This window comes from Elaeis guineensis, chromosome 16 (genome assembly GCF_000442705.2).
Source record: "Elaeis guineensis isolate ETL-2024a chromosome 16, EG11, whole genome shotgun sequence".
In the NCBI taxonomy this organism is placed as follows: Eukaryota; Viridiplantae; Streptophyta; class Magnoliopsida; order Arecales; family Arecaceae; genus Elaeis; species Elaeis guineensis.
Window position 1 is genome coordinate 46,925,667 of NC_026008.2, and position 16,510 is coordinate 46,942,176.

The window sequence follows — 16,510 nt, forward strand, 5'->3', positions numbered from 1 at the left end:
TGTAGATATTTTTGATAATTTATGGTGCTAACATCTTCTTAAAAATCTTAATTTCATGAATTTATTGAATTTTCTTAAAAAATAAGTGATTTTAAAAAAATATGAAATTAGATATATTTATAAAAAAATAGATGTTAATTTAATTGAGTAATTTAAGCACTAAAATGAAGAAAAATTTTTGAAGAATTTAATGCATATTTTTTCTAATTTTTTAGGTGAAAATTGAAGCAAAAATGGAGCTAAAATATCTTAAAAAATAAAGAAAATAGCCTTTGGTGTACGGTGGACCGGTCGGTCGGTCCACAGAGCCAGGATGCGGTCCACCAAAAATTTCACGCGGTCCACAGGCGTGGCTCACAGCGAGATAAGGATTCTGGATGCAATCCAACGGCTGAAATTTATCCCGACTAGATCCGACGATCAGCATCCATTGTCGATTTATAAAGAGGGGTTTTTGCGTGATCCGACGGTCCAGAAGCGATCCATCAAGTGATCGGATGGCTGAGAATGCTCCCGACTGTGTTAAAGATTTAAATTACACGATCCGACGGTCAGAATTTCATCAGAACCCAGATCCAACGGCTGACATTCGATCCGACTTTGATAAGGATTAAAACTATGATTTTTTATCAGATTTGAGCTGTCCAAGCTCCATCCGACGGTCAGAAATATTTCTAAGGAAATTAATATGATTTTTAAAGATTTTAGGACTCCTTTTCCTATCAAAAAATTATGAAAAATTCATCTATAAATAGGAGATCCGGGATAAGTTTTGAGAGCAGAAAAATTGAGTAGAAAGTGTAGAAAAAAATAGAAAAAAAAATAAATAGCTTTAGGGATCCAAAAAAAAGAAGGAGAAAAGCCAGTTCGCTCTACGAAGTACGACGGAAGACGGAGAGGTCATCAACCATCTTTCTGATGAGGCTGGACTGATCAACTTCAGATCCTTGTTACAGTTTTATTTTATTTTATTATTTATTTTAAATTTTTTAGACTTGAATTTTAATTTCAATTAATGTAAAATTTATTTTTCTATACTTTAAATTTTTATCTTTTATTTTTTGCATGTAGATGCTAGGATCTAATTAGTAGATCTTAGTATCATTTTTTTTATATTTTTTAAATTTTTATTATTTATTTTTATTGCAAGTAAATATTAGGATCTAGTTAGTAGATCTTAGTATCTGATTTATTTTTTGCACTTTTAATTTTTATTTTTTGACTTAAATTATTTTTTTTTTAATTTTATTTTTTTTTTATAAAATCAAAGATTTCAAGTCAAAATCTTATCTTCTCTGTGGATTCGATCCGACTCACTACTTTTTACATATTTTTAATTTTTATTGAAGTCGAAATTTGATTGATAATCACGATGTCCTAACGACAGCATCGCGATCATATCAATAGGTACGTGATAAGCAATTTTATAAAGATTTGAATTTTGGATAGTTACATATTTGCTATTAAGAGAATCCAAAAATAGAAGGATGATTATGACAAATTTACATCTAAATAAAGAGAGGAGATGATGGCTCTTAATGAGGGAGTTATATCTCATCCTTTAATTTTTACCTCCAACCATAATCGATCCTTGCTTCACACCTATATAAACAAAGCCAAAAGACTCCGAAAAAAATAGACTCTAGGAGGAAAAGACTTCTATAACTCAAAGCTCTCATAGTGAGAGGCTCATAAGTTCTCATAGTGAGAGGCTAATAAGCTCTCATCCATCATATTCTTTTTTTTTCTTAATACAGATTCATAGATCATCAAATATTCGAGAAGGCTGAGAAGAACGAGAAAGCTGAGAAAGCTAAGAAGGTTAAGGAAGCTGAAAAGGCTGAGAAAACTGAGAAGATCGAGAAAGCTGAGAAGATCGAAGAAGCTGAAAAGATCGAAAAGGCCGACAAGTCCGAGAAGGCCAAACAAGCTAGCTCATCAAAAGGCCGAGTAAGTCGACCTCATCAGAAGACTAAATAAGTTTGACTTCATCAGAAGGCTAAGTAAGTCAATCTCATCAGAAGATCGAGTAAACCGACCTTATCCGAAGGCCGAATAAGTTTGATCTCATTAGAAGGCTGAGTAAGTCAACTTTATCAGAAAGTCAAGTAAGTCAATCTCATCAGAAGGTCGAAAAAATTCGATCTTATCAAAAGATCCAGTAAGTCGACCTCATCAAAAGATCGAGTAAGCCGACCTCATCAAAAGATCGAGTAAGCGACCTTATTAAAAGACCTAATAAGTTGATCTCATCAAAAGATCGAAAAAATTCGATCTCATCAGAAAGTTGAGTAAGTCGATCTCATCAGAAATCTGAGAAGACTAAAATGAAAAGAGATAAGACCATCCAAAATCAGGCCAACCAAAATAAAGTAATATTTTATACTATAATTCTTTATTATAATCTCATTATTTATGTTCTTCCAAAGCCCAATCTGACTTAAGCTTCCGAGGGCCTGATCAGAGTCAATCGGATGAGCTTTTTCATCTTTTGGTGTGTAGATCCGTGACTGTAAGACAGATTGTATTTCACCATCATGGATCAAACAATGCCCTCCTGCTGGTCCTAGCCCAATTGAATTTTCAAGGGTTGAACCTTTGGCTCTCCAACTTTTGATATATTTTTCATTTCTTTTATATCTTCCTATTACTGAAATGATATTCAATGTAAAGTAACAAAAGATCCACCCCGAACCACATCAAGCTACAACGAACTTAGAGCTATCCAATTGAAGCTGATCTCGGATAACTGAGAAAGACCTTTATGACTTGCTATTTGACTAAGTCAGCTAAGCACCGACCTAACGACAACTGTGAGCTCTGACTCGAGATGATTCGACTTGGTTGGATGAGAACCGACCTAATGATCGATACGAGCTTCAACTCAGGATGATTCGACTTATTTGGCTGAACACTGACTTGATGAAAGATATGAGCTCTGGTTCGGGATGATTTGACTTGATTAGTTGAACACCGACATAATGAAAGATACAAGCTCCAGCTCGAGATGATTCAATCTAGTCCAATGAGACTCGACCTAATGAAAGATATGAACTCTGGCTCTAGCTAACCGACTATAAAGGGGCTAACCCTCTTGTTGGTGCAAAAATCCGCTTGCGCCGGAGAAACTGGAGTCGAGGGAGTCGCGGTCGCCGCCGGGACCTGCAAAAGAAGTCTAAACCGGAGGTGGGGTTGCTCCGGCAAGACCCTCCGACGCTCAAGTCAGTTCTCTGCCTCAACAAGAATGGAGTGCTCGAACGAAAATTTTAGCAGAATTTTTAGGTAAAAATGAGAGCTTATAGAATAACGTATCTCGGGTTCCCCTTTTATAGACGGAGGGGGCAACAAATCGACAGTGACGCCTGTAATCGTCCGGTCATGGGCCGTCCAGAGTCAGAAAAAATTTATTGCGGAGGGTAGTGGAGCGGGATCATGGCTATCGCTGTGGCTCGCCACGTGGAATCAGTTACGGAGAGTGGAGCGGCGTCCGCTGTCGTGACTTGTCAGGGAGTGGTGGAATCGCACAGAATCCGCCGTAGGGAGTGGAGCAGAATCGTGGCTGTTAATACGGCTTGTCAGGGGATAATGGAGCTACGCAGGATCCGCCGCAGGGAGTGGAGCAGAATCGTGGCCGTTAATACGTCCTGTCAGGGGGTCCAGACTTGTCGGCCGAAGTTCGGTTGGAGTTGATAGCGAGGTCTTCTTGCGGTCGGAATAGAAGATGGAGTCCGACTCCCGCAGAGGTCCGGACGCAGTCTACTTGCAGTTGGGGTCGTAGGAGGAGTCCGGCTCCCGTAGGAGTCCGGGCGGAGTCTTCCTTGGAGTCGTGGATGGAGCCCGGCTCCCGTAGGAGTCTGGGCGAATTCCTCCTGCAATTAAAGTCAGGTGTGAAGTTCGGCTCCCGTAGGAGTCCGGACGGAGCTTACCAGCAGTTGAAGTTGGCGACGGAGCCCGGCTCCCGTAGGAGTCCGGGCAGAGTCCTCCTTGCGGTTGAAGTCGTGGACGGAGTCCGGCTCCCGTAGGAGCCCGGGCAGAGTCTTCCTTGGAGTCGTGGACGGAGCCCGGCCCGTAGGAGTCCGGGCGAAGTCCTCCTGCAATTAAAGTCAGATGCGAAGTCCCGTAGGAGTCCGGACGGAGCTTACCAGCAGTTGAAGTTGGCGACGGAGCCCGGCTCCCGTAGGAGTCCGGGCGGAGTCCTCCTTGCGGTTGAAGTCGTGGATGGAGTCTGGCTCCCGTAGGAGCCCGGGCGGAGTCTTCTTTGGAGTCGTGGACGGAGTCTGGCTCCCGTAGGAGTCCGGGCGGAGTCTTCCTTGGAGTTGTGGACGGAGTCCGGCTTCCGTAGGAGTCCGGGCGGAGTCTTCCTTGGAGTCGTGGATGGAGCCCGGCTCTCGTAGGAGTCCGGGCGAAGTCCTCCTTGCTGCAGAAGTCATAGATGGAGTCCGACTCCCGTAGGAGCCCGAGCGGAGTCTTCCCAACAGTTGTCGGTCGGAAGTCGGAAGAGACTCGCGAGGGTCGACCCTGCCAAGAACTGCAGTAGAAGTTGGTGATGAAGTCCGGCTCTCGTAGGAGTCCGGACGGAGCCTTCCTTGCGGTAGAAGTCGTGGGCGGAGTCCGACTCCCGTAGGAGCTCGGGCGGAGTCTTCCTTAGAGTCGTGGACGGAGCCCGGCTCCCGTAGGAGTCCGGGCGAAGTCCTCCTGCAATTAAAGTCAGATGCGAAGTCCCGTAGGAGTCCGGACGGAGCTTACCAGCAGTTGAAGTTGGCGACGAAGCCCGGCTCCTGTAGGAGTCCGGGCGAAGTCCTCCTTGCGGTTGAAGTCGTGGACGGAGTCCGGCTCCCGTAGGAGCTCGGGCGGAGTCTTCATTGGAGTCGTGGACGGAGTCCGGCTCCCGTAGGAGTCCGGACGGAGTCTTCCTTGGAGTCGTGGATGGAGTTCGACTCCCGTAGGAGTTCGGGCGGAGTCTTCCTTGGAGTCGTGGACGGAGTCCGGCTCCCGTAGGAGTCCGGACGGAGTCTTCCTTGGAGTCGTGGATGGAGCCCAGCTCCCGTAGGAGTCCAGACGAAGTCCTCCTTGCTGCAGAAGTCGTAGACGGAGTCCGACTCCCGTAGGAGCCCGGGCGGAGTCTTCCCAACAGTTGTCGGTCGGAAGTCGGAAGAGACTCGCGAGGGTCGACCCTGCCAAGAACTGCAGTAGAAGTTAGTGACGAAGTCCGGCTCCCGTAGGAGTCCGGACGGAGCCTTCCTTGCGGTAGAAATCGTGGGTGGAGTCCGGCTCCCGTAGGAGCCTGGGTGGAGTCTTCCTTGGAGTCGTGGATGGAGCCCGGCTCCCGTAGGAGTCCGGGCGAAGTCCTCCTTGCTGCAGAAGTCGTAGACGGAGTTCGGCTCCCGTAGGAGCCCGGACGGAGTCTTCCCAACAGTTGTCGGAAGTCGGAAGAGACTCGCGAGGGTCGACCTTGCCAAGAACTTCGACCGAGGGTATTTTATGCCCAACACCAGTCCCCCCACTTTCGAGTTTGAATTTCGAATGAAGGAAGTACAGAGAGGTTGTCGCAGCCGAAGTTCTCCCCCTGGCGTCCGGGTGCAACCGTCCTTGGATATGTCGGCATTTAATGCGCGCATGCTAGAGCCCTTTTTTCGATTAGGGCGACCCGAAGGGTCTTTTCGGAACTCCCACCGAGATGTGATCCCAAGCATCGTGTAATAGAAATTTACGAACAGTCAATCCTCGATAGCGGCGAGTGGGATACGCGGGACACGTGGTAAGCACCGGTTGGTCTAGGGACACCCGCCACCATAATTGCGCTAAGATCCGCTGCCTATTTAAACCCCTACCCTTTCTTCGGGGCTTTACTCTTCTTAAAGGACGGCACCTTTTCTTCGTCTGAGAGCCTAGCTACTCAGCCACTCCCCTGGTGCCCCTGTCAACTCCGAGCATCCTCCGCGCCGGCCTTTGCCGTCTCTCTGCCATCTTCAGCCCCCCGATTCCTCTCTAAGGGGTTTCCCCACCAGGTCCTCCACCCCGGAGGCCATCCTTAAGAGAATGCCAAGGGCTTGGAGGAAGGCAAGGAGGAGAACAGCGGTCTGCGAGTTCTCCGGTCATCGAGCAGCCGCTGAAGGTCCCCGTCGCTTCAAAGGGGGCTCGAGGAAGAATTCCTTCAACAACAGGGATTTAATAACGGGGACCGCCGGTAAAGGCGTTCTGCCTGAGAATTTCGGAGTAGCAAGACGGGGTGGCACCGGTCAGGAGGGCAAAGCTGTCATCACAAGCTGTGGCAGGATCCTTGATGTCGTCGGGGCCGAGGGATCAGAAGTGGTCGGCGTCGACGGTGGGGCAGTAAAACTTGTTGCGGGGATGGTGGAAGTAGCGCATGCCGACCTTGTCGGAACACTTTGGACGGTGGTTGCTACGGAGCATTCGGTGACGGCGTATATCTCTGGCGCCACCGCTGCCTCCGAGGTGACTCCGGTTCTTCTTGAAACAGGTCTTCGTCGCCGCTGTCGTTGCCCTTACTGCCCCCTGAAATCTATCCCATCCTTTTCCCCCTGGGGTTGGGACTTCGAAGGTGGAGCGAAACAAGGTGGGGCGAGAGACGATTGGCCCGCCACACGCACCGAAAAATACGGTTGAGAAGGATAGAAACGGAAAGAGAAGTTTGCAGCTTGAAGCGGCCTCCAGTGTATCCTTTCCAAGCCGTGTTCTCGAGCCTTGTAATAATGTATTCTTTTCTGGCCCTCCGGGTCTTGTAACGTACGTCTTGTTAATTGAAAAATGAGAAGAAGATTTTGTTACCTCGTCCGCACTTTGCATCGACTTGTTGTCTGCCGAACTTCCTTCATCTTTTCTTCTTCTTTCTTCTCTCTCTCTCTCTTTTTTTTTTTTTTGACGTCGTCCTTAGGTCACCGGTGGCTCTTTTATTCGTGTCGAATTATCGCTTGTCGAGCTCCTTTTCGGTTTTTGCATCGTTCGAAGATGCCCGGTTACCATCGTATCGACCCATTCTTTCCGTCAGCTGCCACAGACTTGCTTGGGGGCCATTCGGGCTTGGTGTCCCCCTCAGGGCATGAGCTCGGAGGCCTGAGCTCCTGTCACCCTGAGGAAGTTGTCCTATCTTGGATTTGCGTCGAAAGTTTTCTTGAAAGCTGGGATTCCTGAAGAAAGCCCCAATCCCTGCTGTGACAGGGTTCTCTGCACCTTGGGCGTTGTTTGTTTTCCAATCGTCGCTGATGTGGTCCATCGCCTTCCTTTTTCTTTTTTGCTTGGAATTTTTTCTCTGCTCTCAGAGAGGCTACGGGAGTTCGGCTCTCGTAGGTGAAGTCGGGGCAAAGTTCGACTCCTGTGGGAGTCTGGACGAAGATTACCAGCGGTTGAAGTTGGTGACGAAGTCCGGCTCCCGTAGGAGTCCGGACGGAGCCTTCCTTGCGGTAGAAGTCGTGGGCAGAGTCCGGCTCCCGTAGGAGCCAGGGCGGAGTCTTCTTTGGAGTCGTGGATGGAGTCCGGCTCCCGTAGGAGTCCGGGCGAAGTCCTCCTGCAATTAAAGTCAGATGCGAAGTCCCGTAGGAGTCCGGACGGAGCTTACCAGCAGTTGAAGTTGGCGATGGAGTCCGGCTCCCGTAGGAGTCCGGGCGGAGTCCTTCTTGCGGTTGAAGTCGCAGACGGAGCTCAGCTCCCGTAGGAGTCCGGGCCTTCGACTTTGCTCAAGCTAGGATGAGGTTCTCCTCCTGTCCTTAGCAGGGCTGTGGGGGCGCGTATGGGCGTTGCAGGGCCTCTCCCCCCATCCGGTCTAAATGGAACCGGGCCTTCGACTTTGCTCAGGTTAGGGCGAGATTTTTCTCCTGTCCCTAACAGGGCTGTGGGGGCGCATATAGGCGTTGCAGGGCCTCTCCCCCCATCCGGTCTAAATGGAATCGGGCCTTCGACTTTGCTCAAGTTAGGGCGAGATTTTCTTCCTGTCCCTAACAGGGCTGTGGGGGCGCATATGGGCGTTGCAGGACCTCTCCCCCATCCGGTCTAAATGAAACCGGGCCTTCGACTTTGCTCAAGTTAGGACGAGGTTTTTCTCCTGTCCCTAACAGGGCGTGGGGCGCAGATGGGCGTTGCAGGGCCTCTCCCCCCATCCGGTCTAAATGAAACCGGGCCTTCGACTTTGCTCAAGTTAGGGCGAGGTTTTCCTCCTGTCCCTAACAGGGCTGTGGAGGCGCAGATGGGCGTTGCAGGGCCTCTCCCCCCATCCGATCTAAATGGAACCGGGTCTTCGACTTTGCTCAAGTTAGGACGAGGTTTTCTTCTTGTCCCTAACAGGGCTGTGGGGGCGCAGATGGGCGTTGCAGGGCCTCTCCCCCCATCCGATCTAAATGGAACCGGGCCTTCGATTTTGTCAGGACGAGGTTTCCCTTTCGTTTCTGATACAGTTTGTTTGAATTGTCCAAGGACATACAGGTATGCAACTTTCAATTAAAATGAAGTTATTGGTAGTACATCCGTAAGTTTTTCGAGCTCCACGGTCGCGGAAGGTCGGCTCCCCCGAGTTCCTTAAGATAATAAGTTCCGGACCGGACCACTTCTTTGACTTCATACGGTCCTTCCCAGTTTGGGGCGAGTTTCCTCCGATCCTGAGGTTGCGAGATAGCGGCTCGTCGAAGCACTAGATCTCCTGCTTTAAAAGCTTTGTTTTTGACCCGGGCGTTGTAATATCGAGCGACTTTCTATCTGTAGGCTGCCATTCGAACCTGAGCTATCTCCCGTCTTTCTTCCAACAGGTCGAGGTTGGCTCTAAGACTCTGCGAATTTTGGTGTTCGTCGAATGCCACGACTCGTGCCGACGGGAGTTTAAGCTCGATTGGGATGACGGCTTCCGTACCGAAGGCTAAAGCAAAGGGAGTCTCCCCCGTAGGTAGCCTCTGGGTAGTTCGATACGCCCACAACACATGATAAAGTTCGTCCGTCCAAGTTCCCTTCGCTTTTTCGAGCTTTGTCTTAATCTCCTGCAAAAGGGTTCGATTAGTCACCTCAGCTTCGCCATTCGTCTGAGGATGGGCTACTGATGTGAAGTTGTGGGAGATGTTTAGATCTTCACAGAATTCGATGAATTTTGCTCTCGTGAATTGCCGTCCATTGTCAGTGATTAGGGTTCTAGACAGACCGAACCTACACACGATCGACTTCCAGATGAAATCTTGCATTTTTGCTTCTGTGATTTTCGCTAGTGGTTCGGCTTCAACCCATTTGGTGAAGTAGTCGATCGCTACAAGGAGGAACTTCCTTTGCCCAGACGCCATGGGAAAGGGGCCAAGGATGTCCATCCTCCACTGTGCAAAAGGCCATGGGGCACTCAAGGGCGTGAGCTCGGTGGCGGGCTGTCTCTGGACGTTAGCATACCTCTGGCATCGATCATACTTTTTGACATAATCGATCGAATCATGATGCATTGTCGGCCAATAATATCCTTGGCGGAGCAACTTGTGGGATAAAGATCTAGCTCCCAAATGGTTTCCGCAGATTCCTTCATGCACTTCCCACAAGGCGTAGTCAGTCTCCGAAGGCCGGAGGCATTTTAAGAGGGGCAAGGAGTATGATCTCTTGTACAATTTGCCCCCATAAAGGATGTACCGGGAGGCTTGGTTCCGGAGCTTCCGAGCTTCTTTCGCATCCTGGGGGAGAACTCCATCTCTGAGATAGATTATCAGGGGGTCGACCCAGCTGGGCTCGTAGTCAATCTCCATCACGGGTCGCGACTCTTCTGTACTCGGACGCTCTAGAACTTCAAAAAAGATGCCCTTGGGCAGTTCGGCCGGAGCCAGCATTGCCAGCTTGGAGAGAAGGTTAGCCCTGGTATTTTCCAACCTTGGGATCTATTTGATGTTGAAGCTGCTAAAGGCGGGGACGAGCTCCTTTACCCTTTCAAGGTATTTGGCCATACTGTCCTCCCGCGCTTCGTAACTTTCGCTGACCTGTCCCACAACTAGTTGAGAGTCGCTGCGGACCCGGAGCTGGTCTATTCCCAGCTCTTTGGCGACCCTTAATCCTGCAATCAGAGCTTCATATTCTGCTCCATTATTTGTCGCGGGGAACCCAAAACGCAAAGCGTACTCTGCGATGATTCCCTCCGGACTAACCAAGATTAAGCCTGCACCCGCGCCTGACATGTTGGAAGACCCGTCCACATAGAGGGTCCAAAAGTGATCAGAGGAATCCGCTTCTTCTTTGGGGGAGTCCGGTCGGGACTTCAAGTCGTCAATTTCGCTTTGTTCAGGTTCAGCCTCCTCTGAAATAGTACATTCCACTATGAAATCTGCCAGTATTTGGGCCTTCACTACTGGCCTGGGTCGATAGTTGATGTCGAATTCTGTGAGCTCGATCGCCCATTTTGCCATCCTCCCAGAGGCGTCCGTCCGGTGCAAGATCGCCTTGATCGGTTGATCAGTGAGCAGCGTCACGGTGTGTCCTTGAAAATAGGGCTGGAGCCTCCGGACTGCGATCAACAAGGCGTAAGTCAGTTTTTTTAATTTGGTGTACCTGATCTCGGCGTCCCTCAAAGCGCGGCTGACGTAGTAGATCGGCCGCTGGACCTTCGCCTCTTCTTTGACAAGGACGACCGCGAGAGCCATGGGAGAGACCGCCAGGTATAAAAATAGTTCTTCCTCAGGCTCCAGCTTTGCCAGCAGCGGGGGTGAGACGAGGTAGCTCCTTAGCTCCTCGAACACCTGTTGGCACTCAGAGGTCCAACAAAAGTTCTTGGGCTGCTTGAGGGTTTGAAAGAAGGGTAAACACCGCTCGGCCGACCTTGCGACGAAGCGATTCAGGGCCGCTATCCTCCCCGTGAGGCGTTGAACCTCTTTTATCGACTTTGGGGCGGCCATCTCCTGGATGGCATGAATTTTCTCTGGATTGGCCTCGATCCCACACCCCGACACCATGAAACCTAGGAACCTTCCCGAGGTTACCCCGAAAGCACACTTAGTTGGGTTCAGCTTCATTCTATATTTTCGGAGAGCGTCGAAGGTCTCCTCGAGGTTGGTGACGTGATCTCTGAAAGATTTGCTTTTTACAAGCATATCGTCCACGTAGACCTCCATGTTACGGCTGATCTACTCCTTGAAGATTTTGTTCACCAACCGTTGGTAAGTTGCGCCCGCATTTTTTAGGCCGAAAGGCATGACCCTGTAACAGTAAAGGCCACGATTAGTAATGAAAGCGGTCTTTTCTTCGTCTTCCGGTGCCATTCTGATTTGATTGTAGCCGGAGAACGCATCCATGAAGGTGAGGAGCTCATGGCCCGAGGTCGCGTCTACCAGTTGATCGATTCTGGGAAAGGGGTAGTTGTCTTTTGGACAGGCCTTATTCAGCTTTTTGAAGTCTATGCACATCCTCCACTTGCCGTTTGCTTTTTTGACCAGGACAACGTTGGAAATCCAATCAGGATAATTGACTTCCTTAATGAATCCGGCTTTAAGGAGCTTGTCCACTTCTTCGGCTATCGCCTTCTGCCTCTCCGGTACATGACTTCGGATTTTTTCTTTCGTCGGTCGATGCTTTGGATCGACGGCCAGGCGATGCTCCATGACTTCCGCGTCAATCCCTGGCATATCTGCCGGAACCCAAGCAAAAACGTCCGCATTCCTTCGTAGAAAATCGATGAGACGCGTCCGCACCTCCCCCTCCAGGTTGGAGCCGATCATCGCTACATGCTCCGCGTTTCCGTCGTTCAAAGGGATTGGTATCAGATCCTCAATCGGGGTGCCCCTCTCTTCGGCGAGGTCGTCGCGCGCATCCAACCCATCAACAGGACAGGGGCCAGATTGGTCGCCTCCTTGCAAGGCTATGCTGTAGCAGTGCCTGGCCAGGGCTTGGTCTCCCCGGACCTCTTCGATCCCCTGGCTGGTGGGGAATTTTAACTTTAAATGGTAGGTTGACACGACGGCTCGGAGAACATTGAGGTCAGGTCGGCTGAGAATTGCATTGTAGGCTGATGGTGCCCTCACCACCAAGAAATTCACCAGAGCCCTGGATTGCCTTGGATGTCGACCTGCGATCACAGTCAAAGCTATCATTCCTTCCGTCGGAACAGCGTCACCGGTAAACCCTACCAGAGGGGAGCTAATCGATCTCAAATGGCCGTCGAGGATGGACATTCTTGAAAAGGCATCGTAGAACAAGATGTCGGCCGAGCTTCCATTGTCGACGAGAATGCGACGGACGTCGTAATTTGCTATATTCAGAGAAACTACGACCGCGTCGTTATGAGGGAATTGGACTCCCTGGGCGTCTTCTTCAGCGAAGGTTATGGGCTCTTCAGTCTTCCGTCGCTTGGGGGATACGGGTGGTACGTTGATTGCTTCCTGTCGGGATTCCCCCGAGATGGTGTTGGCGAGATCCATCAGAGGCCGATTGTCCGGCCATTCCATGCCGGCGACCATTGCCGGAGGATGCAGGACCCGGGAAACCAGAGGCGGGACTGGGGCCCGAGACATGGCTGCGGAGACCGTGGGTAGCTGTGAGGATGCTTCGTGAGAAGAAACCGGGCGAGGACCCAGCGGGGGGGGAAAGGAGGAGCGGGTGTCGGAGAAGATGGCCGGAGGCGGCCCCGTTGAGTACTCCTTTAAGAACAAGGGTACTGCGAAGGTTCAACTCCTTCCTCTAGCGCCAATCCTGTTGGTGCAAAAATCCGCTTGCGCCGGAGAAGCTGGAGTCGAGGGAGTCGCGGTCACCGTCGGGACCTGCAAAAGAAGTCTAAACCGGAGGTGGGGTTGCTCCGGCAAGATCCTCCGACGCTCAAGTCAGTTCTCTGCCTCAACAAGAATGGAGTGCTCAAACGGAAATTTTAGCAGAATTTTTAGGTAAAAACGAGAGCTTATAGAATAACGTATCTCGAGTTCCCCTTTTATAGACGGAGGGGGCAACAAATCGACAGTGATGCCTGTAATCATCCAGTCATGGGCCGCCAAGAGTCAGGAAAAATTTATTGCGGAGGGTAGTGGAGCGGGATCGTGGCTATCGCTGTGGCTCGCCATGTGGAATCAGTTACGGGGAGTGAAGCGGCGTCCGCTGTCGTGACTTGTCAGGGAGTGGTGGAATCGTACAGAATCCGCCGCAGGGAGTGGAGCAGAATCGTGACCGTTAATACGGCTTGTCAGGGGATAATGGAGCTACGCAGGATCCACCGCAGGGAGTGGAGCAGAATTGTGGCCGTTAATACGCCCTGTCAGGGGGTCCAGACTTATCGGCCGAAGTTCGGTTGGAGTTGATAGCGAGGTCTTCTTGCAGTCAGAATAGAAGACGGAGTCCGACTCCCGCAGAGGTCCGGATGCAGTCTACTTGCAGTTGGGGTCGTAGGAGGAGTCCAGCTCCCGTAGGAGTCCGGGCGGAGTCTTCCTTGGAGTCGTGGACGGAGCCCGGCTCCCGTAGGAGTCCGGGCGAATTTCTCCTGCAATTAAAGTCAGGTGTGAAGTCCGGCTCCCGTAGGAGTCCGGACGGAGCTTACCAGTAGTTGAAGTTGGCGACGGAGCCTGGCTCCCGTAGGAGTCCAGGCGGAGTCCTCCTTGCGGTTGAAGTCGTGGACGGAGTCCGGCTCCCGTAGGAGCCCGGGCGGAGTCTTCCTTGAAGTCGTGGACGGAGCCCGGCTCCCGTAGGAGTCCGGGCGAAGTCCTCCTGCAATTAAAGTCAGATGCGAAGTCCCGTAGGAGTCCGGACGGAGCTTACCAGCAGTTGAAGTTGGCGACGGAGCCCAGCTCCCGTAGGAGTCCGGGCGGAGTCCTCCTTGCGGTTGAAGTCGTGGACGGAGTCCGGCTCCCGTAGGAGCCCGGGCGGAGTCTTCCTTGGAGTCGTGGACGGAGTCTGACTCCCGTAGGAGTCCGGGTAGAGTCTTCCTTGGAGTCGTGGACGGAGTCCGGCTCCCATAGGAGTCCGGGCGGAGTCTTCCTTGGAGTCGTGGACGGAGTCCGACTCCCGTAGGAGTCCGGACGGAGTCTTCTTTGGAGTCGTGGACGGAGCCCGGCTTCCGTAGGAGTCCGGGCGAAGTCCTCCTTGCTGCAGAAGTCGTAGACGGAGTCCGGCTCCCGTAGGAGCCCGGGCGGAGTCTTCCCAACAGTTGTCGGTTGGAAGTCGGAAGAGACTCGTGAGGGTCGACCCTGCCAAGAACTGCAGTAGAAGTTGGTGACGAAGTCTGGCTCCCGTAGGAGTCCGGACGGAGCCTTCCTTGCGGTAGAAGTCGTGGGCGGAGTCCGGCTCCCGTAGGAGCCCGGGCGGAGTCTTCCTTGGAGTCGTGGACAGAGCCTGACTCCCGTAGGAGTCCGGGCGAAATCCTCCTGCAATTAAAGTCGGATGCGAAGTCCCGTAGGAGTTCGGACGGAGCTTACCAGCAGTTGAAGTTGGCGACGGATCCCGGCTCCCGTAGGAGTCCGGGCGGAGTCCTCCTTGCGGTTGAAGTCGTGGACGGAGTCCGGCTCCCGTAGGAGCCCGGACGGAGTCTTCCTTGGAATCGTGGACGGAGTCCGGCTCCCGTAGGAGCCCGGGCGGAGTCTTCCTTGGAGTCGTGGACGGAGTCCGGCTCCTGTAGGAGTCCGAGCGGAGTCTTCCTTGGAGTCGTGGATGGAGTCCGGCTCCCGTAGGAGTCCGGGCGAAGTCCTCCTTGCTGCAGAAGTCGTAGACGGAGTCCGGCTCCCGTAGGAGCCCGGGCAGAGTCTTCCCAACAGTTGTCGGTCGAAAGTCGGAAGAGACTCGCGAGGGTCGACCCTGCCAAGAACTGCAGTAGAAGTTGGTGACGAAGTCCGGCTCCCGTAGGAGTCCGGATGGAGCCTTCCTTGCGGTAGAAGTCGTGGGCGGAGTCCGGCTCCCGTAGGAGCCCAGGCGGAGTCTTTCTTGGAGTCGTGGACGGAGCCCGGCTCCCGTAGGAGTCCGGACAAAGTCCTCCTTACTGCAGAAGTTGTAGACGGAGTCCGGCTCCCGTAGGAGCCCGGACGGAGTCTTCCCAACAGTTGTCGGAAGTCGGAAGAGACTCGCGAGGGTCGACCCTGCCAAGAACTTCGGCCGAGGGTATTTTATGCCCAACACCTCTGAAGACCTCGTATGGCTGCATAGTGGGCTAAAAACAACAACGATGAGGCTAACCCTCTGGAAACCCCACATGGCCATCTAGTACTCCTCATCCATAGTGATTCGAATAGAGGCCGATGACGACAATATTGACTTGATAAGATTTACTATCGAGGTTCAACTTTCGGTCGACTTTAGATACTTTAATTTTTGATCTACTTCAGATATTTTAACTTTCGATCTACTTCGGATACTTCAATTTTTATTCTACTTTGGATATTTCAAATATTTTGACTTCTCATTGACTACTTCCTTCACCTAAGCCAAAGAAAATAGCTCATACTCGAAAGTGGGGGTATATGATATGGCATATAAAGCAGCCTCTCTATCATAAATAGACATATGGAAAGTAATTTTATAAAGATTTGAATTCTGAATAGTTACATATTTATTATTAAAAAAATCTAAAAATGGAAGGATGATTATAGCAGATTTACATCTAAATAAAAAGAAGAGGTGATGGCTCATAATAAGGAAGTTATACCTCATCTCTTGATTTTCACCTCCAACCATAATTGATTCTTGCTCCATGCCTATATAAACAGAGCCAAAGGATTTCAAAAAAGATAGACTCTAAGAGGGAAAGACTACCATACCTCAAAACTCTCATGATAAGAGGCTCATAAGTCCTCATCAATCATATCCTTTTTTTTTCTTGGTATAGGTCCACAGGTCATCAAAAATTCGAGAAGACTGAGAAGGCCAAGAAAACTGAGAAGACTGAGAAAGCTGAGAAGGTTGAGAAGACCAAGAAAGCTGACAAATTTGAGAAAACTGAGAAGGCCGAGAAAGCTGAAGAAGCTGAGAAGATCGAGAAGACTGAGAAGGCTGACAAATTCGAGAAGACCGAACAAGCCTAGCTCATCAGAAGATCAAGTAAGTCAACCTTATTAGAAGGCCAAATAAGTTCGACCTCATCAAAAAGTCGAGTAAATCAATCTCATCAGAAGACTAAGTAAGTCGATCTCATTAGAAGACTGAGTAAGTTCGACTTCATTAGAAGACCGAGTAAGTCGACCTCATCAAAAGATCGAATAAGTTCGATCTCATTAAAAAATCGAGTAAGTCAACCTCATCAGAAGGTCAAAAAAGTCCGACCTCATCAGAAGGCCGAGTAAATTGATCTCATCAGAAAATCGAATAAGTTCGATCTTATCAGCAGGCCGAAAAAGTTTGATCTCATTAGAAGGTCGAGTAAGTTGATCTCATAAGAAATTGAGAAGACGAAAATGAAAAAAGATAAAGCCATCCAAAACTAGGCTAATCAGAATAAGATATTATTTTATACTATAATTCTTTATTATAATCTCATTATTTTTATTTTTTCAAAATTCGATCTGACTTAAGCATCGGAGAGTTCGATCGAAGTCAATCTGATGAGCTTTTTCATCTTTTGGTGTGCATATCCATGACTCTAAGACAG